Source organism: Eucyclogobius newberryi, unplaced genomic scaffold, assembly GCF_026437365.1.
Source record: "Eucyclogobius newberryi isolate DKJ021-1_F unplaced genomic scaffold, fEucNew1.0.hap1 SCAF_13, whole genome shotgun sequence".
NCBI lineage: Eukaryota > Metazoa > Chordata > Actinopteri > Gobiiformes > Gobiidae > Eucyclogobius > Eucyclogobius newberryi.
Genome location: NW_027315757.1, coordinates 36962450 through 36990438, shown reverse-complemented (window position 1 = coordinate 36990438; position 27989 = coordinate 36962450). Strand labels below are relative to the sequence as shown.

At 47.2% G+C, this 27989-nt stretch overlaps 1 protein-coding gene and 1 non-coding gene across 2 annotated transcripts in view; one reads left to right on the top strand and one right to left on the bottom strand.

The window, feature by feature from the left end:
- Positions 1-4934: 4934 nt before the first annotated feature.
- Positions 4935-5025, bottom strand: LOC140358862 (small nucleolar RNA SNORD88). The gene has a single exon (XR_011926744.1). It is a non-coding gene; the product is annotated as a small nucleolar RNA SNORD88 (small nucleolar RNA).
- Positions 5026-22542: 17517 nt separating this feature from the next.
- Positions 22543-27989, top strand: part of LOC140358755 (protein kinase C and casein kinase substrate in neurons protein 3) — a 68715-nt gene continuing 63268 nt past the window's right edge. The window contains exon 1 of the mRNA XM_072443800.1: positions 22543-22624. The gene's annotated coding sequence lies outside the window, so the exon portion shown is untranslated. The remainder of the gene's footprint in view (positions 22625-27989) is intronic.

Below are 27989 nucleotides of genomic sequence, written 5' to 3'. Positions count from 1 at the left end.
ACGCGTGTCCTTTAAGACAGCGTAACGCGTGTCCTTTAAGACAGCGTAACGCGTGTCCTTTAAGACAGCGTAACGCGTGTCCTTTAAGACAGCGTAACGCGTGTCCTTTAAGACAGCGTAACGCGTGTCCTTTAAGACAGCGTAACGCGTGTCCTTTAAGACAGCGTAACGCGTGTCCTTTAAGACAGCGTAACGCGTGTCCTTTAAGACAGCGTAACGCGTGTCCTTTAAGACAGCGTAACGCGTGTCCTTTAAGACAGCGTAACGCGTGTCCTTTAAGACAGTGTGTCCTTTAAGACAGTGTAACGCGTGTCCTTTAAGACAGCGTAACGCGTGTCCTTTAAGACAGTGTAACGCGTGTCCTTTAAGACAGCGTAACGCGTGTCCTTTAAGTCAGCGTAACGCGTGTCCTTTAAGTCAGTGTAAAGCACACGTGTCCTTTAAGACAGCGTAAAGCCTGTCCTTTAAGACAGCGTAACGCGTGTCCTTTAAGACAGTGTGTCCTTTAAGACAGTGTGTCCTTTAAGACAGCGTAAAGCGTGTCCTTTAAGACAGCGTAACGCGTGTCCTTTAAGACGGTGTGTCCTTTAAGACAGCGTAACGCGTGTCCTTTAAGACGGTGTGTCATTTAAGACAGCGTAAAGCGTGTCCTTTAAGACAGCGTAACGCGTGTCCTTTAAGACAGCGTAACGCGTGTCCTTTAAGACAGCGTAACGCGTGTCCTTTAAGACAGTGTGTCCTTTAAGACAGCGTAACGCGTGTCCTTTAAGTCAGCGTAACGCGTGTCCTTTAAGTCAGTGTAAAGCACACGTGTCCTTTAAGACAGCGTAAAGCCTGTCCTTTAAGTCAGCGTAAAGCCTGTCCTTTAAGTCAGCGTAACGCGTGTCCTTTAAGTCAGCGTAACGCGTGTCCTTTAAGACAGTGTGTCCTTTAAGACAGTGTGTCCTTTAAGACAGTGTGTCCTTTAAGACAGTGTGTCCTTTAAGACAGTGTGTCCTTTAAGACAGCGTAACGCGTGTCCTTTAAGACAGCGTAACGCGTGTCCTTTAAGTCAGCGTAAAGCACACGTGTCCTTTAAGACAGCGTAAAGCCTGTCCTTTAAGACAGCGTAACGCGTGTCCTTTAAGACAGCGTAACGCGTGTCCTTTAAGACAGCGTAACGCGTGTCCTTTAAGACAGCGTAACGCGTGTCCTTTAAGACAGCGTAACGCGTGTCCTTTAAGACAGCGTAACGCGTGTCCTTTAAGACAGCGTAACGCGTGTCCTTTAAGACAGCGTAACGCGTGTCCTTTAAGACAGCGTAACGCGTGTCCTTTAAGACAGCGTAACGCGTGTCCTTTAAGACAGCGTAACGCGTGTCCTTTAAGACAGCGTAACGCGTGTCCTTTAAGACAGCGTAACGCGTGTCCTTTAAGACAGCGTAACGCGTGTCCTTTAAGACAGCGTAACGCGTGTCCTTTAAGACAGTGTGTCCTTTAAGACAGTGTAACGCGTGTCCTTTAAGACAGCGTAACGCGTGTCCTTTAAGACAGTGTAACGCGTGTCCTTTAAGACAGCGTAACGCGTGTCCTTTAAGTCAGCGTAACGCGTGTCCTTTAAGTCAGTGTAAAGCACACGTGTCCTTTAAGACAGCGTAAAGCCTGTCCTTTAAGACAGCGTAACGCGTGTCCTTTAAGACAGTGTGTCCTTTAAGACAGTGTGTCCTTTAAGACAGCGTAAAGCGTGTCCTTTAAGACAGCGTAACGCGTGTCCTTTAAGACGGTGTGTCCTTTAAGACAGCGTAACGCGTGTCCTTTAAGACGGTGTGTCATTTAAGACAGCGTAAAGCGTGTCCTTTAAGACAGCGTAACGCGTGTCCTTTAAGACAGCGTAACGCGTGTCCTTTAAGACAGCGTAACGCGTGTCCTTTAAGACAGTGTGTCCTTTAAGACAGCGTAACGCGTGTCCTTTAAGTCAGCGTAACGCGTGTCCTTTAAGTCAGTGTAAAGCACACGTGTCCTTTAAGACAGCGTAAAGCCTGTCCTTTAAGTCAGCGTAAAGCCTGTCCTTTAAGTCAGCGTAACGCGTGTCCTTTAAGTCAGCGTAACGCGTGTCCTTTAAGACAGTGTGTCCTTTAAGACAGTGTGTCCTTTAAGACAGTGTGTCCTTTAAGACAGTGTGTCCTTTAAGACAGTGTGTCCTTTAAGACAGCGTAACGCGTGTCCTTTAAGACAGCGTAACGCGTGTCCTTTAAGACAGCGTAACGCGTGTCCTTTAAGACAGCGTAACGCGTGTCCTTTAAGACAGCGTAACGCGTGTCCTTTAAGACAGCGTAACGCGTGTCCTTTAAGACAGTGTGTCCTTTAAGACAGTGTGTCCTTTAAGACAGTGTGTCCTTTAAGACAGCGTAAAGCGTGTCCTTTAAGACAGCGTAACGCGTGTCCTTTAAGACAGCGTAACGCGTGTCCTTTAAGTCAGCGTAAAGCACACGTGTCCTTTAAGACAGCGTAAAGCCTGTCCTTTAAGACAGCGTAACGCGTGTCCTTTAAGACAGCGTAAAGCGTGTCCTTTAAGACAGCGTAATGCGTGTCCTTTAAGACAGCGTAACGCGTGTCCTTTAAGACAGCGTAACGCGTGTCCTTTAAGACAGCGTAACGCGTGTCCTTTAAGACAGCGTAACGCGTGTCCTTTAAGACAGCGTAACGCGTGTCCTTTAAGACAGCGTAACGCGTGTCCTTTAAGACAGCGTAACGCGTGTCCTTTAAGACAGCGTAACGCGTGTCCTTTAAGACAGTGTGTCCTTTAAGACAGTGTAACGCGTGTCCTTTAAGACAGCGTAACGCGTGTCCTTTAAGACAGTGTAACGCGTGTCCTTTAAGACAGCGTAACGCGTGTCCTTTAAGTCAGCGTAACGCGTGTCCTTTAAGTCAGTGTAAAGCACACGTGTCCTTTAAGACAGCGTAAAGCCTGTCCTTTAAGACAGCGTAACGCGTGTCCTTTAAGACAGTGTGTCCTTTAAGACAGTGTGTCCTTTAAGACAGCGTAAAGCGTGTCCTTTAAGACAGCGTAACGCGTGTCCTTTAAGACGGTGTGTCCTTTAAGACAGCGTAACGCGTGTCCTTTAAGACGGTGTGTCATTTAAGACAGCGTAAAGCGTGTCCTTTAAGACAGCGTAACGCGTGTCCTTTAAGACAGCGTAACGCGTGTCCTTTAAGACAGCGTAACGCGTGTCCTTTAAGACAGTGTGTCCTTTAAGACAGCGTAACGCGTGTCCTTTAAGTCAGCGTAACGCGTGTCCTTTAAGTCAGTGTAAAGCACACGTGTCCTTTAAGACAGCGTAAAGCCTGTCCTTTAAGTCAGCGTAACGCGTGTCCTTTAAGTCAGCGTAACGCGTGTCCTTTAAGACAGTGTGTCCTTTAAGACAGTGTGTCCTTTAAGACAGTGTGTCCTTTAAGACAGTGTGTCCTTTAAGACAGTGTGTCCTTTAAGACAGTGTGTCCTTTAAGACAGCGTAACGCGTGTCCTTTAAGACAGCGTAACGCGTGTCCTTTAAGACAGCGTAACGCGTGTCCTTTAAGACAGCGTAACGCGTGTCCTTTAAGACAGCGTAACGCGTGTCCTTTAAGACAGCGTAACGCGTGTCCTTTAAGACAGCGTAAAGCGTGTCCTTTAAGACAGCGTAAAGCGTGTCCTTTAAGACAGCGTAACGCGTGTCCTTTAAGACAGCGTAAAGCATGTCCTTTAAGACAGCGTAACGCGTGTCCTTTAAGACAGTCTAACGCGTGTCCTTTAAGACAGCGTAACGCGTGTCCTTTAAGACAGCGTAACGCGTGTCCTTTAAGACAGTGTAACGCGTGTCCTTTAAGACAGTGTGTCCTTTAAGACAGCGTGTCCTTTAAGACAGTGTGTCCTTTAAGACAGTGTGTCCTTTAAGACAGTGTGTCCTTTAAGACAGCGTAACGCGTGTCCTTTAAGACAGTCTAACGCGTGTCCTTTAAGACAGCGTAAAGCGTGTCCTTTAAGACAGCGTAACGCGTGTCCTTTAAGACAGTGTGTCCTTTAAGACAGTGTGTCCTTTAAGACAGTGTGTCCTTTAAGACAGTGTGTCCTTTAAGACAGTGTAAAGCGTGTCCTTTAAGACAGCGTAAAGCGTGTCCTTTAAGACAGCGTAAAGCGTGTCCTTTAAGACAGCGTAACGCGTGTCCTTTAAGACAGCATAACGCGTGTCCTTTAAGACAGCGTAACGCGTGTCCTTTAAGACAGCGTAACGCGTGTCCTGTAAGACAGCGTAACGCGTGTCCTTTAAGACAGCGTAACGCGTGTCCTTTAAGACAGCGTAAAGCGTGTCCTTTAAGACAGCGTAACGCGTGTCCTGTAAGACAGCGTAACGCGTGTCCTTTAAGACAGCGTAACGCGTGTCCTTTAAGACAGCGTAACGCGTGTCCTTTAAGACAGTGTAACGCGTGTCCTTTAAGACAGTGTAACGCGTTTCCTTTAAGACAGTGTGTCCTTTAAGACAGTGTAACGCGTGTCCTTTAAGACAGTGTGTCCTTTAAGACAGTGTGTCCTTTAAGACAGCGTAACGCGTGTCCTTTAAGACAGTGTGTCCTTTAAGACAGTGTGTCCTTTAAGACAGTGTGTCCTTTAAGACAGTGTGTCCTTTAAGACAGTGTGTCCTTTAAGACAGTGTAACGCGTGTCCTTTAAGTTAAAGTAATAAAAGAATAAATTGTCTCTTTTCTCTAAATCGGTTTAAATCAAGGACATTTCAGAACATGTTTGATAAAGAGCCAGTCGCACCTCAGGGTTTATGAAGTCCAAGAATGTTTCTCCAAATATTCAAAATCATCTGCAAAACAAAACCAGCGTTTAACGTTTCACGTAGACAACGATTCTTTTCATATTTGATTTTCTGGCTTTATATGAAATGAGACAAAAAGACATGATTTGTGTCATTTCCTCTTCAGAAACTCGGGCTTGTCGGGCCAGAGGTGCACTTTGACTTCAGATTGAGTCAGAGCCCAGTGCGAGTCATCACAGAGAGGAACAGGACGAGTCTGGAGAGTTTCAACAGAAGATTCTCAGAACCACGTCACAGTTGAGTGTTTTTGTGGCTCGGAGGGAGAGGACTTTCTAACCAGGATTAATCAAACTAATGTGAATGAAGATAATTGTACTCTAGCTGTGTTTGTGACGGGGGAAATGTCAGAGCAGGCTTTAAAGACTCAATTTACTATGATATGTGTCCTTTAAGTCAGTGTAACGCGTGTTCTTTAAGACAGCGTGTCCTTTAAGACAGTGTGTCCTTTAAGTCAGTGTAACGCCTGTTCTTTAAGTCAGTGTAACGCGTGTCCTTTAAGACAGCGTAACGCGTGTCCTTTAAGCCAGCGTAACGCGTGTCCTTTAAGACGGTGTGTCCTTTAAGACAGCGCAACGCGTGTCCTTTAAGTCAGTGTGTCCTTTAAGACAGTGTGTCCTTTAAGACAGTGTGTCCTTTAAGACAGTGTGTCCTTTAAGACAGCGTAACGCGTGTCCTTTAAGACAGCGTAACGCGTGTCCTTTAAGACAGCGTAACGCGTGTCCTTTAAGACAGCGCAACGCGTGTCCTTTAAGACAGTGTGTCCTTTAAGACAGTGTGTCCTTTAAGACAGCGTAACGCGTGTCATTTAAGACAGCGTAACGCGTGTCCTTTAAGACAGTGTAACGCGTGTCCTTTAAGACAGTGTGTCCTTTAAGACAGTGTGTCCTTTAAGACAGCGTAAAGTGTGTCCTTTAAGACGGCGTAACGCGTGTCCTTTAAGACAGCGTAACGCGTGTCCTTTAAGTCAGTGTGTCCTTTAAGACAGTGTGTCCTTTGAGACAGTGTGTCCTTTAAGACAGTGTGTCCTTTAAGACAGTGTGTCCTTTAAGACAGCGTAACGCGTGTCCTTTAAGACAGCGTAACGCGTGTCCTTTAAGACAGCGTAACGCGTGTCCTTTAAGACAGCGTAACGCGTGTCCTTTAAGACAGCGTAACGCGTGTCCTTTAAGACAGCGTAACGCGTGTCCTTTAAGACAGCGCAACGCGTGTCCTTTAAGACAGCGCAACGCGTGTCCTTTAAGACAGTGTGTCCTTTAAGACAGTGTGTCCTTTAAGACAGTGTGTCCTTTAAGACAGTGTGTCCTTTAAGACAGTGTGTCCTTTAAGACAGTGTGTCCTTTAAGACAGTGTGTCCTTTAAGACAGCGTAACGCGTGTCCTTTAAGACAGCGTAACGCGTGTCCTTTAAGACAGCGTGTCCTTTAAGACAGTGTGTCCTTTAAGACAGTGTGTCCTTTAAGACAGTGTGTCCTTTAAGACAGTGTGTCCTTTAAGACGGTGTGTCCTTTAAGACAGCGTAACGCGTGTCCTTTAAGACAGCGTAACGAGTGTCCTTTAAGACGGTGTGTCCTTTAAGACAGCGTAACGCGTGTCCTTTAAGACAGCGTAACGCGTGTCCTTTAAGACGGTGTGTCCTTTAAGACAGCGCAACGCGTGTCCTTTAAGACAGTGTGTCCTTTAAGACAGTGTGTCCTTTAAGACAGCGTAACGCGTGTCCTTTAAGACAGTGTAACGCGTGTCCTTTAAGTCAGTGTGTCCTTTAAGTCAGTGTGTCCTTTAAGACAGTGTGTCCTTTAAGACAGTGTGTCCTTTAAGACAGTGTGTCCTTTAAGACAGCATAACGCCTGTCCTTTAAGACAGCGTAACGCGTGTCCTTTAAGACAGCGTAACGCGTGTCCTTTAAGACAGCGCAACGCGTGTCCTTTAAGACAGTGTGTCCTTTAAGACAGTGTGTCCTTTAAGACAGTGTGTCCTTTAAGACAGTGTGTCCTTTAAGACAGTGTGTCCTTTAAGACAGCGTAACGCGTGTCCTTCAAGACAGCGTAACGCGTGTCCTTTAAGACAGCGTAACGCGTGTCCTTTAAGACAGTGTGTCCTTTAAGACAGTGTGTCCTTTAAGACAGTGTGTCCTTTAAGACAGTGTGTCCTTTAAGACAGTGTGTCCTTTAAGACAGCGTAACGCGTGTCCTTTAAGACAGCGTAACGCGTGTCCTTTAAGACAGTGTGTCCTTTAAGACAGTGTGTCCTTTAAGACAGTGTGTCCTTTAAGACAGTGTGTCCTTTAAGACAGCGTAACGCGTGTCCTTTAAGACAGTGTGTCCTTTAAGACAGTGTGTCCTTTAAGACAGTGTGTCCTTTAAGACAGTGTGTCCTTTAAGACAGCGTAACGCGTGTCCTTTAAGACAGCGTAACGCGTGTCCTTTAAGACAGCGTAACGCGTGTCCTTTAAGACAGTGTGTCCTTTAAGACAGTGTGTCCTTTAAGACAGTGTGTCCTTTAAGACAGTGTGTCCTTTAAGACAGTGTGTCCTTTAAGACGGCGTAAAGTGTGTCCTTTAAGACGGCGTAACGCGTGTCCTTTAAGACGGCGTAACGCGTGTCCTTTAAGACAGCGTAACGCGTGTCCTTTAAGACAGCGTAACGCGTGTCCTTTAAGACAGCGTAACGCGTGTCCTTTAAGACAGCGTAACGCGTGTCCTTTAAGACAGCGCGACAGTGTGTCCTTTAAGACAGTGTGTCCTTTAAGACAGTGTGTCCTTTAAGACAGTGTGTCCTTTAAGACAGTGTGTCCTTTAAGACAGCGTGTCCTTTAAGACAGCGTAACGCGTGTCCTTTAAGACAGCGTAACGCGTGTCCTTTAAGACAGCGTGTCCTTTAAGACAGCGTGTCCTTTAAGACAGTGTGTCCTTTAAGACAGCGTAACGCGTGTCCTTTAAGACAGTGTGTCCTTTAAGACAGTGTGTCCTTTAAGACAGCGTGTCCTTTAAGACAGCGTGTCCTTTAAGACAGCGTGTCCTTTAAGACAGCGTGTCCTTTAAGACAGCGTGTCCTTTAAGACAGTGTGTCCTTTAAGACAGTGTAATGCTTCACTTTGACCCGGTGTGAGTCACACAGACGTGCGGATGTAGCATGCTAATGTTGCTAATGTTGCTAATGTTGCTAAAGAGCCACGTGCGGCATCAAACAGGAGATTTAAAACTCAGATTGTTGCTTTAAAGTGGCGGGTTTAATCTACAAATGGCGGTTTCGGGACGAAGACGTTTTCACACAATCAATACTTTCATCAGCCTCAGTTTGAACGTGAATCTGCGGCTTTAGCGTCTGAGAATAATGCAAACTATCACGCACCGGACACGCACCGGACAAACACCGGACAAACACCGGACACACTCACTCAAAATGTCCGCGGAAAAACGGCTCGAAACTCGGGTCGATTTGTCGCGGATGTTTCCTCTTCAGCGCGTGACCATGTGTGACCATGCGGCTATCTGCAGTGTGACCATGCGGCTATCTGCGGAGTGCCCTTGTGACCATGCGGCTGATCTTCTGGAGGAAGTGACGTTTTCTGCTTGATAAAACAAACAGCGACCTCCGGTGGAAACGAGCAGAACAAGCACAAGTTTGACCAGCAGGTGTCGTTGTTCTGCCTGAGACAGCAGGACAGAAGTGTCTTTAGAACGGTTTATAATCTTATAATGTTATATTATTATTATTATTATTATTATTATTATTATTATTATTATTATTATTATTATTATTATTATTATTATTATTATTATTATTATTATAATCTTCAGAACTAGAAACCTTCCACAATAATTCTTCATTTCGTAATGGACGGGACGTAAGTGTGAAGAGCGGGGACAGACATTCAGCTGCAGGTCATTCATAATGAGGTTTCAAATGTTTGTTGTTGTTATTGTTGTTGTTTACTTGGGCCGACGCTCCCTCTGGACGGGACGGCGCTCCCTCTGGACGGGACGGCGCTCCCTTTGGACGGCGCTCCCTCTAGACGCCGTTCCCTCTGGACGGGACGGCGCTCCCTCTGGACGGGACGGCGCTCCCTCTGGACGGGACGGCGCTCCCTCTGGACGGGACTGCGCTCCCTCTGGACGGCGCTCCCTGCACGGCGCTCCCTCTGGACGGGACAGCGCTCTCTCTGGAAGGGACGGCGCTCCCTCTGGACGGGACGGCGCTCCCTCTGGACGGCGCTCCCTCTGAACGGGACGGCGCTCCCTCTGAACGGGACGGCGCTCCCTCTGGACGGCGCTCCCTCTGGACGGGACGGCGCTCCCTTTGGACGGCGCTCCTTCTAGACGGCGCTCCCTCTAGACGGCGCTCCCTCTGGACGGGACGGCGCTCCCTCTGGACGGAACTGCGCTCCCTCTGGACGGCGCTCCCTGCACGGCGCTCCCTCTGGACGGGACGGCGCTCCCTCTGGACGGGACGGCGCTCCCTCTGGACGGGACGGTGCTCCCCTTGGACGGCGCTCCCTCTGGAACGGGACGGCGCTCCCTCTGGACGGCGCTCCCTCTGGATGGGACAGCGCTCCCTCTGGACGGCGCTCCCTCTGGACGGGACGGCGCTCCCTCTGGACGGGACGGCGCTCCCTCTGGGCCGCACTCCCTCTGGACGGGAAGGCGCTCCCTCTGGACGGGATGGCGCTCCCCCTGGATGGGACGGCGCTCCCCCTGGACGGGACTGCGCTCCCTCCGGATGGGACGGCGCTCCCTCTGGACGGCGCTCCCTCAGGACGGGACAGCGCTCCCTCTGGACGGCGCTCCCTCTGGACGGGACGGCGCTCCCTCTGGACGGGACGGCGCTCCCTCTGGACGGGATGGCGCTCCCCCTGGACGGGACAGCGCTCCCCCTGGACGGCGCTCCCTCTGGACGGGACGGCGCTCCCTCTGGACGGGACGGCGCTCCCTCTGGGCCGCGCTCCCTCTGGACGGGACGGCGCTCCCTCTGGACGGGACGGCGCTCCCCCTGGATGGGACGGCGCTCCCCCTGGACGGGACTGCGCTCCCTCTGGACGGGACGGCGCTCCCTCTGGACGGCGCTCCCTCTGGACGGGACGGCGCTCCCTCTGGACGGCGCTCCCCCTGGACGGGACTGCGCTCCCTCTGGATGGGACGGCGCTCCCTCTGGACGGCGCTCCCTCTGGACGGGACAGCGCTCCCTCTGGACGGCGCTCCCTCTGGACGGGACGGCGCTCCCTCTGGACGGGACGGCGCTCCCTCTGGACGGGACGGCGCTCCCTTTGGACGGCGCTCCCTCTAGACGGCGTTCCCTCTGGACGGGACGGCGCTCCCTCTGGACGGGACGGCGCTCCCTCTGGACGGGACGGCGCTCCCTCTGGACGGGACTGCGCTCCCTCTGGACGGCGCTCCCTGCACGGCGCTCCCTCTGGACGGGACAGCGCTCTCTCTGGAAGGGACGGCGCTCCCTCTGGACGGGACGGCGCTCCCTCTGGACGGCGCTCCCTCTGAACGGGACGGCGCTCCCTCTGAACGGGACGGCGCTCCCTCTGGACGGCGCTCCCTCTGGACGGGACGGCGCTCCCTTTGGACGGCGCTCCTTCTAGACGGCGCTCCCTCTAGACGGCGCTCCCTCTGGACGGGACGGCGCTCCCTCTGGACGGAACTGCCCTCCCTCTGGACGGCGCTCCCTGCACGGCGCTCCCTCTGGACGGGACGGCGCTCCCTCTGGACGGGACGGCGCTCCCTCTGGACGGGACGGTGCTCCCCTTGGACGGCGCTCCCTCTGGAACGGGACGGCGCTCCCTCTGGACGGCGCTCCCTCTGGATGGGACAGCGCTCCCTCTGGACGGCGCTCCCTCTGGACGGGACGGCGCTCCCTCTGGACGGCGCTCCCTCTGGATGGGACAGCGCTCCCTCTGGACGGCGCTCCCTCTGGACGGGACGGCGCTCCCTCTGGACAGGACGGCGCTCCCTCTGGGCCGCACTCCCTCTGGACGGGAAGGCGCTCCCTCTGGACGGAATGGTGCTCCCCCTGGATGGGACGGCGCTCCCCCTGGACGGGACGGCGCTCCCTCTGGACGGGACGGCGCTCCCTCTGGACGGGACGGTGCTCCCCTTGGACGGCGCTCCCTCTGGAACGGGACGGCGCTCCCTCTGGACGGCGCTCCCTCTGGATGGGACAGCGCTCCCTCTGGACGGCGCTCCCTCTGGACGGGACGGCGCTCCCTCTGGACGGGACGGCGCTCCCTCTGGACGGCGCTCCCTCTGGATGGGACAGCGCTCCCTCTGGACGGCGCTCCCTCTGGACGGGACGGCGCTCCCTCTGGACAGGACGGCGCTCCCTCTGGGCCGCACTCCCTCTGGACGGGAAGGCGCTCCCTCTGGACGGGATGGCGCTCCCCCTGGATGGGACGGCGCTCCCCCTGGACGGGACGGCGCTCCCTCTGGACGGGACGGCGCTCCCTCTGGACGGGACGGTGCTCCCCTTGGACGGCGCTCCCTCTGGAACGGGACGGCGCTCCCTCTGGACGGCGCTCCCTCTGGATGGGACAGCGCTCCCTCTGGACGGCGCTCCCTCTGGACGGGACGGCGCTCCCTCTGGACGGCGCTCCCTCTGGATGGGACAGCGCTCCCTCTGGACGGCGCTCCCTCTGGACGGGACGGCGCTCCCTCTGGACAGGACGGCGCTCCCTCTGGGCCGCACTCCCTCTGGACGGGAAGGCGCTCCCTCTGGACGGAATGGCGCTCCCCCTGGATGGGACGGCGCTCCCCCTGGACGGGACGGCGCTCCCTCTGGACGGGACGGCGCTCCCTCTGGACGGGACGGTGCTCCCCTTGGACGGCGCTCCCTCTGGAACGGGACGGCGCTCCCTCTGGACGGCGCTCCCTCTGGATGGGACAGCGCTCCCTCTGGACGGCGCTCCCTCTGGACGGGACGGCGCTCCCTCTGGACGGGACGGCGCTCCCTCTGGACGGCGCTCCCTCTGGATGGGACAGCGCTCCCTCTGGACGGCGCTCCCTCTGGACGGGACGGCGCTCCCTCTGGACAGGACGGCGCTCCCTCTGGGCCGCACTCCCTCTGGACGGGAAGGCGCTCCCTCTGGACGGGATGGCGCTCCCCCTGGATGGGACGGCGCTCCCCCTGGACGGGACGGCGCTCCCTCTGGACGGGACGGCGCTCCCTCTGGACGGGACGGTGCTCCCCTTGGACGGCGCTCCCTCTGGAACGGGACGGCGCTCCCTCTGGACGGCGCTCCCTCTGGATGGGACAGCGCTCCCTCTGGACGGCGCTCCCTCTGGACGGGACGGCGCTCCCTCTGGACGGGACGGCGCTCCCTCTGGACGGCGCTCCCTCTGGATGGGACAGCGCTCCCTCTGGACGGCGCTCCCTCTGGACGGGACGGCGCTCCCTCTGGACAGGACGGCGCTCCCTCTGGGCCGCACTCCCTCTGGACGGGACGGCGCTCCCTCTGGACGGGACGGCGCTCCCTCTGGACGGCGCTCCCTCTGGATGGGACAGCGCTCCCTCTGGACGGCGCTCCCTCTGGACGGGACGGCGCTCCCTCTGGACAGGACGGCGCTCCCTCTGGGCCGCACTCCCTCTGGACGGGAAGGCGCTCCCTCTGGACGGGATGGCGCTCCCCCTGGATGGGACGGCGCTCCCCCTGGACGGGACTGCGCTCACCAGTTACTTTCAGAAGCAGGAGTTCATTTTCCATTTTCCATTTTAGACTTAAAATAAAGTGAATAAACAGTTTTTCTCACTTTCTTTGTAAATGTTTGTTAAGGTCTTCAGGAGTGGCCCTGTCAGGAGTGCCCCTGTCAGGAGCGGCCCTGTCAGGAGCGGCCCTGTCAGGAGCGGCCCTGTCAGGAGCGGCCCTGTCACTCCAAAAGACCTGAGTCTCCTCAGGAGGTGGATACGACTCTGGCTCTTCCTGTTCAGTCTGTGTTATGAGTCCAGTTTGTGGTTCAGATGAAACACCAGGTCCTTGTATGAGTCACTGTCTCAATGTCCCGTCCCTGGATGTTCACTGGTGAGGGGGCGTGGCCTGTCCCGTCCCTGGATGTTCACTGGTGAGGGGGGCGTGGCCTGTCCCGTCCCTGGATGTTCACTGGTGAGGGGGGCGTGGCCTGTCCCGTCCCTGGATGTTCACTGGTGAGGGGGGCGTGGCCTGTCCCGTCCCTGGATGTTCACTGGTGAGGGGGGCGTGGCCTGTCCCGTCCCTGGATGTTCACTGGTGAGGGGGCGTGGCCTGTCCCGTCCCTGGATGTTCACTGGTGAGGGGGGCGTGGCCTGTCCCGTCCCTGGATGTTCACTGGTGAGGGGGCGTGGCCTGTCCCGTCCCTGGATGTTCACTGGTGAGGGGGCGTGGCCTGTCCCGTCCCTGGATGTTCACTGGTGAGGGGGGCGTGGCCTGTCCCGTCCCTGGATGTTCACTGGTGAGGGGGGCGTGGCCTGTCCCGTCCCTGGATGTTCACTGGTGAGGGGGCGTGGCCTGTCCCGTCCCTGGATGTTCACTGGTGAGGGGGGCGTGGCCTGTCCCGTCCCTGGATGTTCACTGGTGAGGGGGGCGTGGCCTGTCCCGTCCCTGGATGTTCACTGGTGAGGGGGCGTGGCCTGTCCCGTCCCTGGATGTTCACTGGTGAGGGGGCGTGGCCTGTCCCGTCCCTGGATGTTCACTGGTGAGGGGGGCGTGGCCTGTCCCGTCCCTGGATGTTCACTGGTGAGGGGGGCGTGGCCTGTCCCGTCCCTGGATGTTCACTGGTGAGGGGGCGTGGCCTGTCCCGTCCCTGGATGTTCACTGGTGAGGGGGCGTGGCCTGTCCCGTCCCTGGATGTTCACTGGTGAGGGGGGCGTGGCCTGTCCCGTCCCTGGATGTTCACTGGTGAGGGGGGCGTGGCCTGTCCCGTCCCTGGATGTTCACTGGTGAGGGGGGCGTGGCCTGTCCCGTCCCTGGATGTTCACTGGTGAGGGGGGCGTGGCCTGTCCCGTCCCTGGATGTTCACTGGTGAGGGGGGCGTGGCCTGTCCCGTCCCTGGATGTTCACTGGTGAGGGGGGCGTGGCCTGTCCCGTCCCTGGATGTTCACTGGTGAGGGGGGCGTGGCCTGTCCCGTCCCTGGATGTTCTCTGGTGAGGGGGGCGTGGCCTGTCCCGTCCCTGGATGTTCACTGGTGAGGGGGGCGTGGCCTGTCCCGTCCCTGGATGTTCACTGGTGAGGGGGCGTGGCCTGTCCCGTCCCTGGATGTTCACTGGTGAGGGGGGCGTGGCCTCTGTGGAAGTCCACCACCATCTCCTTGTACAAGATTACATAAAGTACATGAATACATAAAGTACATGAATACATAAAGTACATGATTACATAAAGTACATGAATACATAAAGTACATGAATACATAAAGTACATGATTACATAAAGTACATGAATACATAAAGTGCATGAATACATAAAGTACATGAATACATAAAGTACATGATTACATAAAGTACATGAATACATAAAGTACATGATTACATAAAGTACATGATTACATAAAGTACATGAATACATAAAGTACATGAATACATAAAGTACATGAATACATAAAGTACATGATTACATAAAGTACATGATTACATAAAGTACATGATTACATAAAGTACATGAATACATAAAGTGCATGAATACATAAAGTACATGAATACATAAAGTACATGATTACATAAAGTACATGATTACATAAAGTACATGAATACATAAAGTACATGATTACATAAAGTACATGAATACATAAAGTGCATGAATACATAAAGTACATGATTACATAAAGTACATGAATACATAAAGTGCATGAATACATAAAGTGCATGAATACATAAAGTACATGATTACATAAAGTACATGAATACATAAAGTACATGATTACATAAAGTACATGAATACATAAAGTGCATGAATACATAAAGTACATGAATACATAAAGTACATGATTACATAAAGTACATGAATACATAAAGTACATGAATACATAAAGTACATGATTACATAAAGTACATGAATACATAAAGTACATGAATACATAAAGTACATGAATACATAAAGTACATGATTACATAAAGTACATGAATACATAAAGTACATGATTACATAAAGTACATGAATACATAAAGTGCATGAATACATAAAGTACATGATTACATAAAGTACATGATTACATAAAGTACATGAATACATAAAGTACATGAATACATAAAGTACATGATTACATAAAGTACATGAATACATAAAGTACATGATTACATAAAGTACATGAATACATAAAGTGCATGAATACATAAAGTACATGATTACATAAAGTACATGAATACATAAAGTGCATGAATACATAAAGTACATGATTACATAAAGTACATGAATACATAAAGTACATGATTACATAAAGTACATGAATACATAAAGTACATGAATACATAAAGTACATGATTACATAAAGTACATGAATACATAAAGTACATGATTACATAAAGTACATGAATACATAAAGTACATGAATACATAAAGTACATGATTACATAAAGTACATGAATACATAAAGTACATGAATACATAAAGTACATGATTACATAAAGTGCATGAATACATAAAGTACATGAATACATAAAGTACATGAATACATAAAGTACATGATTACATAAAGTACATGAATACATAAAGTACATGAATACATAAAGTACATGAATACATAAAGTACATGATTACATAAAGTACATGAATACATAAAGTACATGATTACATAAAGTAAATGAATACATAAAGTACTTGAATACATAAAGTACATGAATACATAAAGTACATGATTACATAAAGTACATGAATACATAAAGTACATGAATACATAAAGTACATGAATACATAAAGTACATGATTACATAAAGTAAATGAATACATAAAGTACTTGAATACATAAAGTACATGAATACATAAAGTACATGATTACATAAAGTACATGATTACATAAAGTAAATGAATACATAAAGTACTTGAATACATAAAGTACATGAATACATAAAGTACATGATTACATAAAGTACATGAATACATAAAGTACATGAATACATAAAGTACATGATTACATAAAGTACATGAATACATAAAGTACATGATTACATAAAGTACATGATTACATAAAGTACATGAATACATAAAGTACATGAATACATAAAGTACATGATTACATAAAGTACATGAATACATAAAGTACATGAATACATAAAGTACATGATTACATAAAGTACATGAATACATAAAGTGCATGAATACATAAAGTACATGAATACATAAAGTACATGATTACATAAAGTACATGAATACATAAAGTACATGAATACATAAAGTACATGATTACATAAAGTACATGAATACATAAAGTACATGAATACATAAAGTACATGATTACATAAAGTACATGAATACATAAAGTACATGAATACATAAAGTGCATGAATACATAAAGTACATGAATACATAAAGTGCATGAATACATAAAGTGCATGATTACATAAAGTGCATGATTACATAAAGTACATGAATACATAAAGTACATGAATACATAAAGTGCATGAATACATAAAGTGCATGATTACATAAAGTACATGATTACATAAAGTACATGAATACATAAAGTACATGATTACATAAAGTACATGAATACATAAAGTACATGAATACATAAAGTACATGAATACATAAAGTGCATGAATACATAAAGTACATGAATACATAAAGTACATGAATACATAAAGTACATGATTACATAAAGTACATGATTACATAAAGTACATGAATACATAAAGTACATGAATACATAAAGTACATGAATACATAAAGTACATGAATACATAAAGTACATGATTACATAAAGTACATGAATACATAAAGTACATGAATACATAAAGTACATGAATACATAAAGTACATGATTACATAAAGTACATGAATACATAAAGTACATGATTACATAAAGTACATGAATACATAAAGTACATGAATACATAAAGTACATGATTACATAAAGTACATGAATACATAAAGTACATGATTACATAAAGTAAATGAATACATAAAGTACTTGAATACATAAAGTACATGAATACATAAAGTACATGATTACATAAAGTACATGAATACATAAAGTACATGAATACATAAAGTACATGAATACATAAAGTACATGATTACATAAAGTACATGATTACATAAAGTAAATGAATACATAAAGTACTTGAATACATAAAGTACATAAATACATAAAGTGCATGAATACATAAAGTACATGAATACATAAAGTACATGATTACATAAAGTACATGAATACATAAAGTACATGAATACATAAAGTACTTGAATACATAAAGTACATGAATACATAAAGTACATGATTACATAAAGTACATGAATACATAAAGTACATGATTACATAAAGTACATGAATACATAAAGTACATGAATACATAAAGTACATGATTACATAAAGTACATGAATACATAAAGTACATGAATACATAAAGTACATGATTACATAAAGTACATGAATACATAAAGTACATGAATACATAAAGTACATGATTACATAAAGTACATGAATACATAAAGTACATGATTACATAAAGTACATGAATACATAAAGTACATAAATACATAAAGTACATGAATACATAAAGTACATGATTACATAAAGTGCATGAATACATAAAGTACATGAATACATAAAGTACATGAATACATAAAGTACATGATTACATAAAGTACATGAATACATAAAGTACATGAATACATAAAGTACATGAATACATAAAGTACATGATTACATAAAGTACATGAATACATAAAGTACATGAATACATAAAGTACATGATTACATAAAGTACATGATTACATAAAGTACATGAATACATAAAGTACATGATTACATAAAGTACATGAATACATAAAGTACATGAATACATAAAATACATGAATACATAAAGTACATGATTACATAAAGTACATGAATACATAAAGTACATGATTACATAAAGTACATGAATACATAAAGTACATGAATACATAAAGTACATGATTACATAAAGTACATGATTACATAAAGTAAATGAATACATAAAGTACTTGAATACATAAAGTACATGAATACATAAAGTACATGATTACATAAAGTAAATGAATACATAAAGTACTTGAATACATAAAGTACATGAATACATAAAGTACATGATTACATAAAGTACATGAATACATAAAGTACATGAATACATAAAGTACATGAATACATAAAGTACATGATTACATAAAGTACATGAATACATAAAGTACATGAATACATAAAGTACATGATTACATAAAGTACATGAATACATAAAGTACATGAATACATAAAGTACATGATTACATAAAGTACATGAATACATAAAGTACATGAATACATAAAGTACATGATTACATAAAGTACATGAATACATAAAGTACATGATTACATAAAGTACATGAATACATAAAGTGCATGAATACATAAAGTACATGATTACATAAAGTACATGAATACATAAAGTACATGAATACATAAAGTACATGATTACATAAAGTACATGAATACATAAAGTACATGAATACATAAAGTACATGATTACATAAAGTACATGAATACATAAAGTACATGATTACATAAAGTACATGAATACATAAAGTACATGAATACATAAAGTAGAGCTGATCAAAATCTGAGAGATGAATCCTAATGTCACAATAAACACATTTTACAACATCAGATCTAAACTAGAGACGACTAACGGGACAGAGACAGGTCCAATAGATCTAAACTTAGATCTAAACTTAGATCTAAGTTTAGATCTAAGTGATCTTCTGTTTACATCACTGTAGATCTAAACTTACGTACTTTTGGAATGTACTTTAGAATGTACTTTAGAATGTACTTTAGAAAGTACTTTTGAATGTACTTTTGAATGTACTTTAGAATGTACTTTTGAATGTACTTTTGAATGTACTTTAGAATGTACTTTAGAATGTACTTTAGAATGTACTTTAGAAAGTACTTTTGAATGTACTTTTGAATGTACTTATAGAATGTACTTTAGAATGTACTTTAGAAAGTACTTTTGAATGTACTTTAGAATGTACTTTAGAATTTACTTTAGAATGCACTTTAGAATGTACTTTTGGAATGTACTTTAGAATGTACTTTAGAAAGTACTTTTGAATGTACTTTAGAATGTACTTTAGAATGTACTTTTGAATGTACTTTAGAATGTACTTTAGAAAGTACTTTTGAATGTACTTTAAAATGTACTTCAAGAATGTACTTTAGAAAGTACTTTTGAAAGTACTTTTGAATGTACTTTCGAATGTACTTTAGAATGTACTTTGAAATGTACTTTAAGAATGTACTTTAGAAAGTACTTTAGAATGTAAGTAAGTACATTTTGTTTCTATAGCACCTTTCACATACAGAAGTCACAAAGTGCTTCACAAAACACAGAATAAAACGATAAAGACACAACAAATTTACAGTGAACAAAACATATACAACAATATACAGTCAAATCAGCCGCTAAAACAAGTGCATTTAAAAGGCTTGACTCAATAAAAAGGTTTAAAGCTGACCCTTAAAAGCAGTAACTGAGTCCTGTGACCGATACTTTAGAAAGTACTTTTGAATGTACTTTAAACTGTACTTTAGAATGTACTTTAGAATTTACTTCAGAATGTACTTTAGAATGTACTTTTGAATGTACTTTAAAATGTACTTTAAGAATGTACTTTTGAATGTACTTTTGAATGTACTTTAAAATGTACTTTAAGAATGTACTTTAGAAAGTACTTTTGAATGTATTTTTGGAATGTACTTTAAGAATGTACTTTAAATCAAATCAAATCAATTTATTTTTGTAAGGCCCAAAATCACAACAACAGTTGCCTCTGAGGGCCACAGGGAGAAATGAATCAACAATGTCTGTGGTGGCGAGGGACGATGTCCCAGGGTCCTCTGTCCTTAGACTCTCCTTCTGCAGGAAAAACTACAAAAAAACCTCTTTGGGAAAAAAGCGTAGAAACCTGGAGGAGTTCCAGTGAAGGAGAGATCCCACTCTCACAGACGGACACGAGGAGACTGGAGCTGGACCCACTCTTCAGGCAGATGAGGGACCGACTGAGGCGAACTGGACCCACTCTTCAGGCAGATGAGGGACCGACTGAGGCGAACTGGACCCACTCTTCAGGCAGATGAGGGACCGTCCACATGGGGCAGGGACCACTTCACCAGGAGAGGGACATCTGGGTCCACAGGTCCTCAGGAGTGAGAGAAATAAAAGAAGGCGGTGAACAGTTTGCAAGTGGAATTAAAAAATAAATATTGTTTGATAGCATAAGTAGTCAGAAGAAGAGGACAGTGCTCAAGCTGTCATACTTCCCCCAGCACAGTTACTCCTAGGGCAGCGTAGCTAAAGCTGTGGGTTTATGTTTCTGTTCCTAACTAGTCTGACCATCAGCGATTTCGAAGAGGAACGTTTTAAGCCTGGACTTAAATGAAGAGACTGTGTCAGCATATTTAACATGGGTCGGGAGCTGATTCCATAACACAGGAGCTTGGGAGCTAAACGCTCTACCTCCTACAGTACTTTTAGAGACTCTTGGCACCACCAGAAGGCTCTACCTCCTACAGTACTTTTAGAGACTCTTGGGACCACCAGAAGGCTCTACCTCCTACAGTACTTTTAGAGACTCTTGGGACCACCAGAAGGCTCTACCTCCTACAGTACTTTTAGAGACTCTTGGCACCACCAGAAGGCCGGCATTCTGAGAGCGAAGAGCTCTGTTTGGATGATATGGTTCTATAGCATCTTTGAGGTAGGATGGGGCCATGTCATTTATGGCTTTGTAGGTCAAGAGTAGAATTTTTAATTTGATTCTAAACTCGACAGGGAGCCAGTGAAGAGACTCCAGCACTGGCGTAATGTGCTCTCTTCTTTTTGTTCCTGTTAGTAATCATGCTGCTGCATTTTGAACCAGTTGAAAGCTTTTTATGGAGCTTTTAGGACACGCTGTGAGCAGTGTCACTGCTTGCCACTTTAAAATGTACTTTAGAATGTACTTTGGAATGTACTTTAGCATTCACTTTAGAATTTACTTCAGAATGTACTTTAGAATGTACTTTCGAATGTACTTTTGAATGTACTTTAAAATGTACTTCAAGAATGTACTTTAGAAAGTACTTTTGAAAGTACTTTTGAATGTACTTTCGAATGTACTTTGGAATGTACTTTTGAATGTACTTTTGGAATGTACTTTAAGAATGTACTTTAAGAATGTACTTTAGAATGTACTTTAGAAAGTACTTTTGAAAGTACTTTTGAATGTACTTTCGAATGTACTTTAGAATGTACTTTGGAATGTACTTTTGAATGTACTTTTGGAATGTACTTTAAGAATGTACTTTAGAATGTACTTTAGACTGTACTTTGGAATGTACTTTTATATGACACAAACATCACTAACGATCAAAGACTGGACTGACGTAGGAACAGACATCAGGCAAATACCAGCAACACCAAAAAGAAGAAGACATTTAGACTTAATTTGGAAATTGATATTTTTAATTTATTTATTCCTACTTTTGCTCTCTGGTCGTGTTCTGTCTATTCTGTTTTAAACTTTTAATTACAATAAAAAAAAAATACTATAAGATATAATTGCCAGAGTCAGCGCCAAAAGGAAGTGTATTTGTATGTTTTAAGCCAGATGCCCTTCCTGTCTCAAAACGCTGATTTGAAGTGAGCGTTTTGGTCCTGGTGCTGTTTAAATTAAGGCGGAGCCGTCCAGAACAAACACCAGGTTACATCTGATATAAAACCATCTGTGGAATGAAAGACGAGGACGTCACGGACAGAAGCGCGACAGAGGGATTCATTCCTCTGCAGCTGCTTCTGAAGAAAGAGGAGCAGACGAGGACGAAGGGAGGGAGGGAGGGAACAAGGAGGGAACAAGGAGGGATGGAGGGAACAAGGAGAGTTGGGAACAAGGAGGGAAGGAGCGAACAAGGAGGGAAGGGAACAAGGCGAGAGGATGGAACAAGGAGGAAGGAGGGAACAAGGAGGGAAGGAGGGAACAAGGAGAGAGGAGGGAACAAGGAGGGAAGGCGGGAACAAGGAGGGAAGGGAACAAGGAGGGAACAAGGAGAGAGGAGGGAACAAGGAGGAAGGAGGGAACAAGGAGGAAGGAGGGAACAAGGAGGAAGGAGGGAACAAGGAGGAAACAAAAAGAGAGGAGGGAACAAGGAGAGAGGAGGGAACAAGGAGGGAAGGGAACAAGGAGGGAACAAGGAGAGAGGAGGGAACAAGGAGGGAAGGGAACAAGGAGGGAACAAGGAGAGAGGAGGGAACAAGGAGGGAGGAGGGAACAAGGAAGAAGGAGGGAACAAGGAGAGGAGGGAACAAGGAGGGAACAAGAAGAGAGGGAGGGAACAAGGAGAGAGGGAGGGAACAAGGAGAGGAGGGAACAAGGAGGGAGGGAACAAGGAGGCAAGGAGGGAACAAGGAGAGAGGAGGGAACAAGGAGGAAGGAGGGGAAAAGGAGGAAGGAGGGAACAAGGAGGAAGGAGGGGACACAGAGGAAGGAGGGGACACAGAGGAAGGAGGGGACACAGAGGAAGGAGGAGACACAGAGGAAGGAGGGGACAGTGGGCCAGAGAAAGGGGAGCTGTTCTGTCCCGTAAAGAAGACATAAATATAAGGACCAAGCTGCAAAAGAAAAGTGTTTTAAGGTGAGTTTTCCTCACTCTTTATGTCCAACTTTCTGCATGTGACTTCTGGTTTAAACCTGGTTTAGTCCTGGTTTAGTCCTGGTTTAGTCCTGGTTTAGTCCTGGTTTAGTTCTGGTTTAGTCCTGGTTTAGTTCTGGTTTAGACCTGGTTTAGTCCTGGTTTAGTCCTGGTTTAGTTCTGGTTTAGACCTGGTTTAGTCCTGGTTTAGTCCTGGTTTAGACCTGGTTTAGTCCTGGTTTAGACCTGGTTTAGTCCTGGTTTAGTCCTGGTTTAGTCCTGGTTTAGTTCTGGTTTAGACCTGGTTTAGTCCTGGTTTAGTCCTGGTTTAGACCTGGTTTAGTCCTGGTTTAGACCTGGTTTAGTCCTGGTTTAGTTCTGGTTTAGACCTGGTTTAGTCCTGGTTTAGTCCTGGTTTAGTCCTGTGTTGCTTTCTGCTGGTTTACTTTCCCTGTTACACTTTCTGAACATTAGCGTTGCCCTCGCCGGCTGGAGTTTTGTGTGACAGAAAGAAATGGGGTCGGGGGAGAAAGGGGAGGAGAAAGGGGAGGAGAAAGGGGAGGAGAAAGGGGAGGAGAAAGGGGGGGAGAAAGGGGGGAGAAAGGGGAGGAGAAAGGGGAGGAGAAAGGGGAGGAGAAAGGGGAGGAGAAAGGGGAGGAGAAAGGGGGGGAGAAAGGGGAGGAGAAAGGGGGGGAGAAAGGGGGGGAGAAAGGGGAGGAGAAAGGGGGGGAGAAAGGGGGGAGAAAGGGGAGGAGAAAGGGGAGGAGAAAGGGGAGGAGAAAGGGGGGGAGAAAGGGGAGGAGAAAGGGGGGGAGAAAGGGGGGGAGAAAGGGGAGGAGAAAGGGGAGGAGAAAGGGGAGGAGAAAGGGGGGGAGAAAGGGGGGGAGAAAGGGGAGGAGAAAGGGGAGGAGAAAGGGGGGGAGAAAGGGGAGGAGAAAGGGGGGGGGAAAGGGGAGGAGAAAGGGGGGGAGAAAGGGGGGGAGAAAGGGGAGGAGAAAGGGGAGGAGAAAGGGGAGGAGAAAGGGGGGGAGAAAGGGGAGGAGAAAGGGGGGAGAAAGGGGAGGAGAAAGGGGGGGAGAAAGGGGAGGAGAAAGGGGAGGAGAAAGGGGGGGAGAAAGGGGAGGAGAAAGGGGAGGAGAAAGGGGAGGAGAAAGGGGGGGAGAAAGGGGAGGAGAAAGGGGAGGAGAAAGGGGGGGAGAAAGGGGAGGAGAAAGGGGCAAAGCTGTGGGGCTCGTCCTGCAGAGATTTCCTGAGGTTTGTGTGAAGTCGTCGCAGGCGTTTGTGACTCAGTCGAATGGGAAAGTTTCAAGATCGAGTTTTTCAGAAGTGAAGAAGAAGATTCACCATCGGATCCGGTGAGAGACGCAAACAAGAGGATTTATCTCTGGTTTAGTTCTTCAGCAGCGCACAAGGATCATGTGGTCAGAGAGTCACAAGGATCATGTGGTCGCCTCAGGTCAGGAGCCTCAGGTCAGGAGCCTCAGGTCAGGAGCCTCAGGTCTGGACCCTCAGGTCTGGAGCCTCAGGTCTGGACCCTCAGGTCTGGAGCCTCAGGTCTGGAGCCTCAGGTCAGGAGCCTCAGGTCAGGAGCCTCAGGTCTGGAGCCTCAGGTCAGGAGCCTCAGGTCAGGAGCCTCAGGTCAGGAGCCTCAGGTCAGGAGCCTCAGGTCTGGAGCCTCAGGTCTGGAGCCTCAGGTCAGGAGCCTCAGGTCTGGACCCTCAGGTCTGGAGCCTCAGGTCAGGAGCCTCAGGTCTGGAGCCTCAGGTCAGGAGCCTCAGGTCTGGACCCTCAGGCCCAGGATCTTGGGTCCTAAAGACTCGTGCTCTGGGTCATTGGCTTCAGCCTTTGGGTCCGATTTGACTTGGTTTAGTCCAGATTTAGTTTTAGGTTCTGGTTTGTCCAGTTCTGATGTGGGAAAAGTCTCTCCACATTTGACTCATCTTCAGATTGATTAGTTCAGATCTGTTCTAGTCCTTTTCTAGTCCTGTTCTAGTCCTGTTCTAGTCCTGTTCTAGTCCTTTTCTAGTCCTGTTCTAGTCCTTTTCTAGTCCTGTTCTAGTCCTGTTCTAGTCCTGTTCTAGTCCTGTTCTAGTCCTTTTCTAGTCCTGTTCTAGTCCTGTTCTAGTCCTGCTCTAGTCCTGTTCTAGTCCTGTTCTGGTCCTGTTCTAGTCCTGCTCTAGTCCTGTTCTAGTCCTGTTCTAGTCCTGTTCTAGTCCTGTTCTAGTCCTGCTCTAGTCCTGTTCTAGTCCTGCTCTAGTCCTGTTCTAGTCCTGTTCTGGTCCTGTTCTAGTCCTGTTCTAGTCCTGTTCTAGTCCTGCTCTAGTCCTGTTCTAGTCCTGTTCTGGTCCTGTTCTAGTCCTGTTCTAGTCCTGTTCTAGTCCTGCTCTAGTCCTGTTCTAGTCCTGTTCTAGTCCTGTTCTAGTCCTGTTCTAGTCCTGTTCTAGTCCTGCTCTAGTCCTGTTCTAGTCCTGCTCTAGTCCTGTTCTAGTCCTGCTCTAGTCCTGTTCTAGTCCTGTTCTGGTCCTGTTCTAGTCCTTTTCTAGTCCTGTTCTAGTCCTGTTCTAGTCCTGCTCTAGTCCTGTTCTAGTCCTGTTCTAGTCCTGTTCTAGTCCTGTTCTAGTCCTGTTCTAGTCCTGCTCTAGTCCTGTTCTAGTCCTGCTCTAGTCCTGTTCTGGTCCTGTTCTGGTCCTGTTCTAGTCCTGTTCTAGTCCTGCTCTAGTCCTGTTCTAGTCCTGCTCTAGTCCTGTTCTAGTCCTGTTCTGGTCCTGTTCTAGTCCTTTTCTAGTCCTGTTCTAGTCCTGTTCTAGTCCTGCTCTAGTCCTGTTCTAGTCCTGTTCTAGTCCTGTTCTAGTCCTGTTCTAGTCCTGTTCTAGTCCTGCTCTAGTCCTGTTCTAGTCCTGCTCTAGTCCTGTTCTAGTCCTGTTCTGGTCCTGTTCTAGTCCTGTTCTAGTCCTGCTCTAGTCCTGCTCTAGTCCTGTTCTAGTCCTGTTCTGGTCCTGTTCTAGTCCTGTTCTAGTCCTGCTCTAGTCCTGTTCTAGTCCTGCTCTAGTCCTGTTCTAGTCCTGTTCTGGTCCTGTTCTAGTCCTTTTCTAGTCCTGTTCTAGTCCTGTTCTAGTCCTGCTCTAGTCCTGTTCTAGTCCTGTTCTGGTCCTGTTCTAGTCCTTTTCTAGTCCTGTTCTAGTCCTGTTCTAGTCCTGCTCTAGTCCTGTTCTAGTCCTGTTCTAGTCCTGTTCTAGTCCTGTTCTAGTCCTGTTCTAGTCCTGTTCTAGTCCTGCTCTAGTCCTGTTCTAGTCCTGCTCTAGTCCTGTTCTAGTCCTGTTCTGGTCCTGTTCTAGTCCTGTTCTAGTCCTGCTCTAGTCCTGTTCTAGTCCTGCTCTAGTCCTGTTCTAGTCCTGTTCTGGTCCTGTTCTAGTCCTGTTCTAGTCCTGCTCTAGTCCTGTTCTAGTCCTGCTCTAGTCCTGTTCTAGTCCTGTTCTGGTCCTGTTCTAGTCCTTTTCTAGTCCTGTTCTAGTCCTGTTCTAGTCCTGCTCTAGTCCTGTTCTAGTCCTGTTCTGGTCCTGTTCTAGTCCTGCTCTAGTCCTGTTCTAGTCCTGTTCTAGTCCTGTTCTAGTCCTGTTCTAGTCCTGCTCTAGTCCTGTTCTAGTCCTGCTCTAGTCCTGTTCTAGTCCTGTTCTAGTCCTGTTCTAGTCCTGCTCTAGTCCTGTTCTAGTCCTGTTCTGGTCCTGTTCTAGTCCTGTTCTAGTCCTGCTCTAGTCCTGTTCTAGTCCTGCTCTAGTCCTGTTCTAGTCCTGCTCTAGTCCTGTTCTAGTCCTGCTCTAGTCCTGTTCTAGTCCTGTTCTAGTCCTGTTCTAGTCCTGTTCTAGTCCTGCTCTAGTCCTGTTCTAGTCCTGCTCTAGTCCTGTTCTAGTCCTGCTCTAGTCCTGTTCTAGTCCTGCTCTAGTCCTGTTCTAGTCCTGCTCTAGTCCTGTTCTAGTCCTGTTCTAGTCCTGTTCTAGTCCTGTTCTAGTCCTGCTCTAGTCCTGTTCTAGTCCTGCTCTAGTCCTGTTCTAGTCCTGCTCTAGTCCTGTTCTGGTCCTGTTCTAGTCCTTTTCTAGTCCTGTTCTAGTCCTGTTCTAGTCCTGCTCTAGTCCTGTTCTAGTCCTGTTCTGGTCCTGTTCTAGTCCTGCTCTAGTCCTGTTCTAGTCCTGTTCTAGTCCTGTTCTAGTCCTGTTCTAGTCCTGCTCTAGTCCTGTTCTAGTCCTGCTCTAGTCCTGTTCTAGTCCTGTTCTAGTCCTGTTCTAGTCCTGTTCTAGTCCTGTTCTAGTCCTGCTCTAGTCCTGTTCTAGTCCTGCTCTAGTCCTGTTCTAGTCCTGCTCTAGTCCTGTTCTAGTCCTGTTCTAGTCCTGCTCTAGTCCTGTTCTAGTCCTGCTCTAGTCCTGTTCTAGTCCTGTTCTAGTCCTGTTCTAGTCCTGCTCTAGTCCTGTTCTAGTCCTGTTCTAGTCCTTTTCTAGTCCTGTTCTAGTCCTGTTCTAGTCCTGCTCTAGTCCTGTTCTAGTCCTGTTCTGGTCCTGTTCTAGTCCTGCTCTAGTCCTGTTCTAGTCCTGTTCTAGTCCTGTTCTAGTCCTGTTCTAGTCCTGCTCTAGTCCTGTTCTAGTCCTGCTCTAGTCCTGTTCTAGTCCTGTTCTAGTCCTGTTCTAGTCCTGCTCTAGTCCTGTTCTAGTCCTGTTCTGGTCTTGTTCTAGTCCTGTTCTAGTCCTGCTCTAGTCCTGTTCTAGTCCTGCTCTAGTCCTGCTCTAGTCCTGTTCTAGTCCTGTTCTAGTCCTGTTCTAGTCCTGTTCTAGTCCTGCTCTAGTCCTGTTCTAGTCCTGCTCTAGTCCTGTTCTAGTCCTGTTCTAGTCCTGTTCTAGTCCTGCTCTAGTCCTGTTCTAGTCCTGTTCTGGTCCTGTTCTAGTCCTGTTCTAGTCCTGCTCTAGTCCTGTTCTAGTCCTGCTCTAGTCCTGTTCTAGTCCTGCTCTAGTCCTGTTCTAGTCCTGCTCTAGTCCTGTTCTAGTCCTGTTCTAGTCCTGTTCTAGTCCTGTTCTAGTCCTGCTCTAGTCCTGTTCTAGTCCTGCTCTAGTCCTGTTCTAGTCCTGTTCTAGTCCTGTTCTGGTCCTGTTCTAGTCCTGCTCTAGTCCTGTTCTAGTCCTGCTCTAGTCCTGTTCTAGTCCTGCTCTAGTCCTGTTCTAGTCCTGTTCTAGTCCTGTTCTAGTCCTGTTCTAGTCCTGCTCTAGTCCTGTTCTAGTCCTGTTCTAGTCCTGTTCTAGTCCTGTTCTAGTCCTGTTCTAGTCCTGCTCTAGTCCTGTTCTAGTCCTGTTCTAGTCCTGTTCTAGTCCTGTTCTGGTCCTGTTCT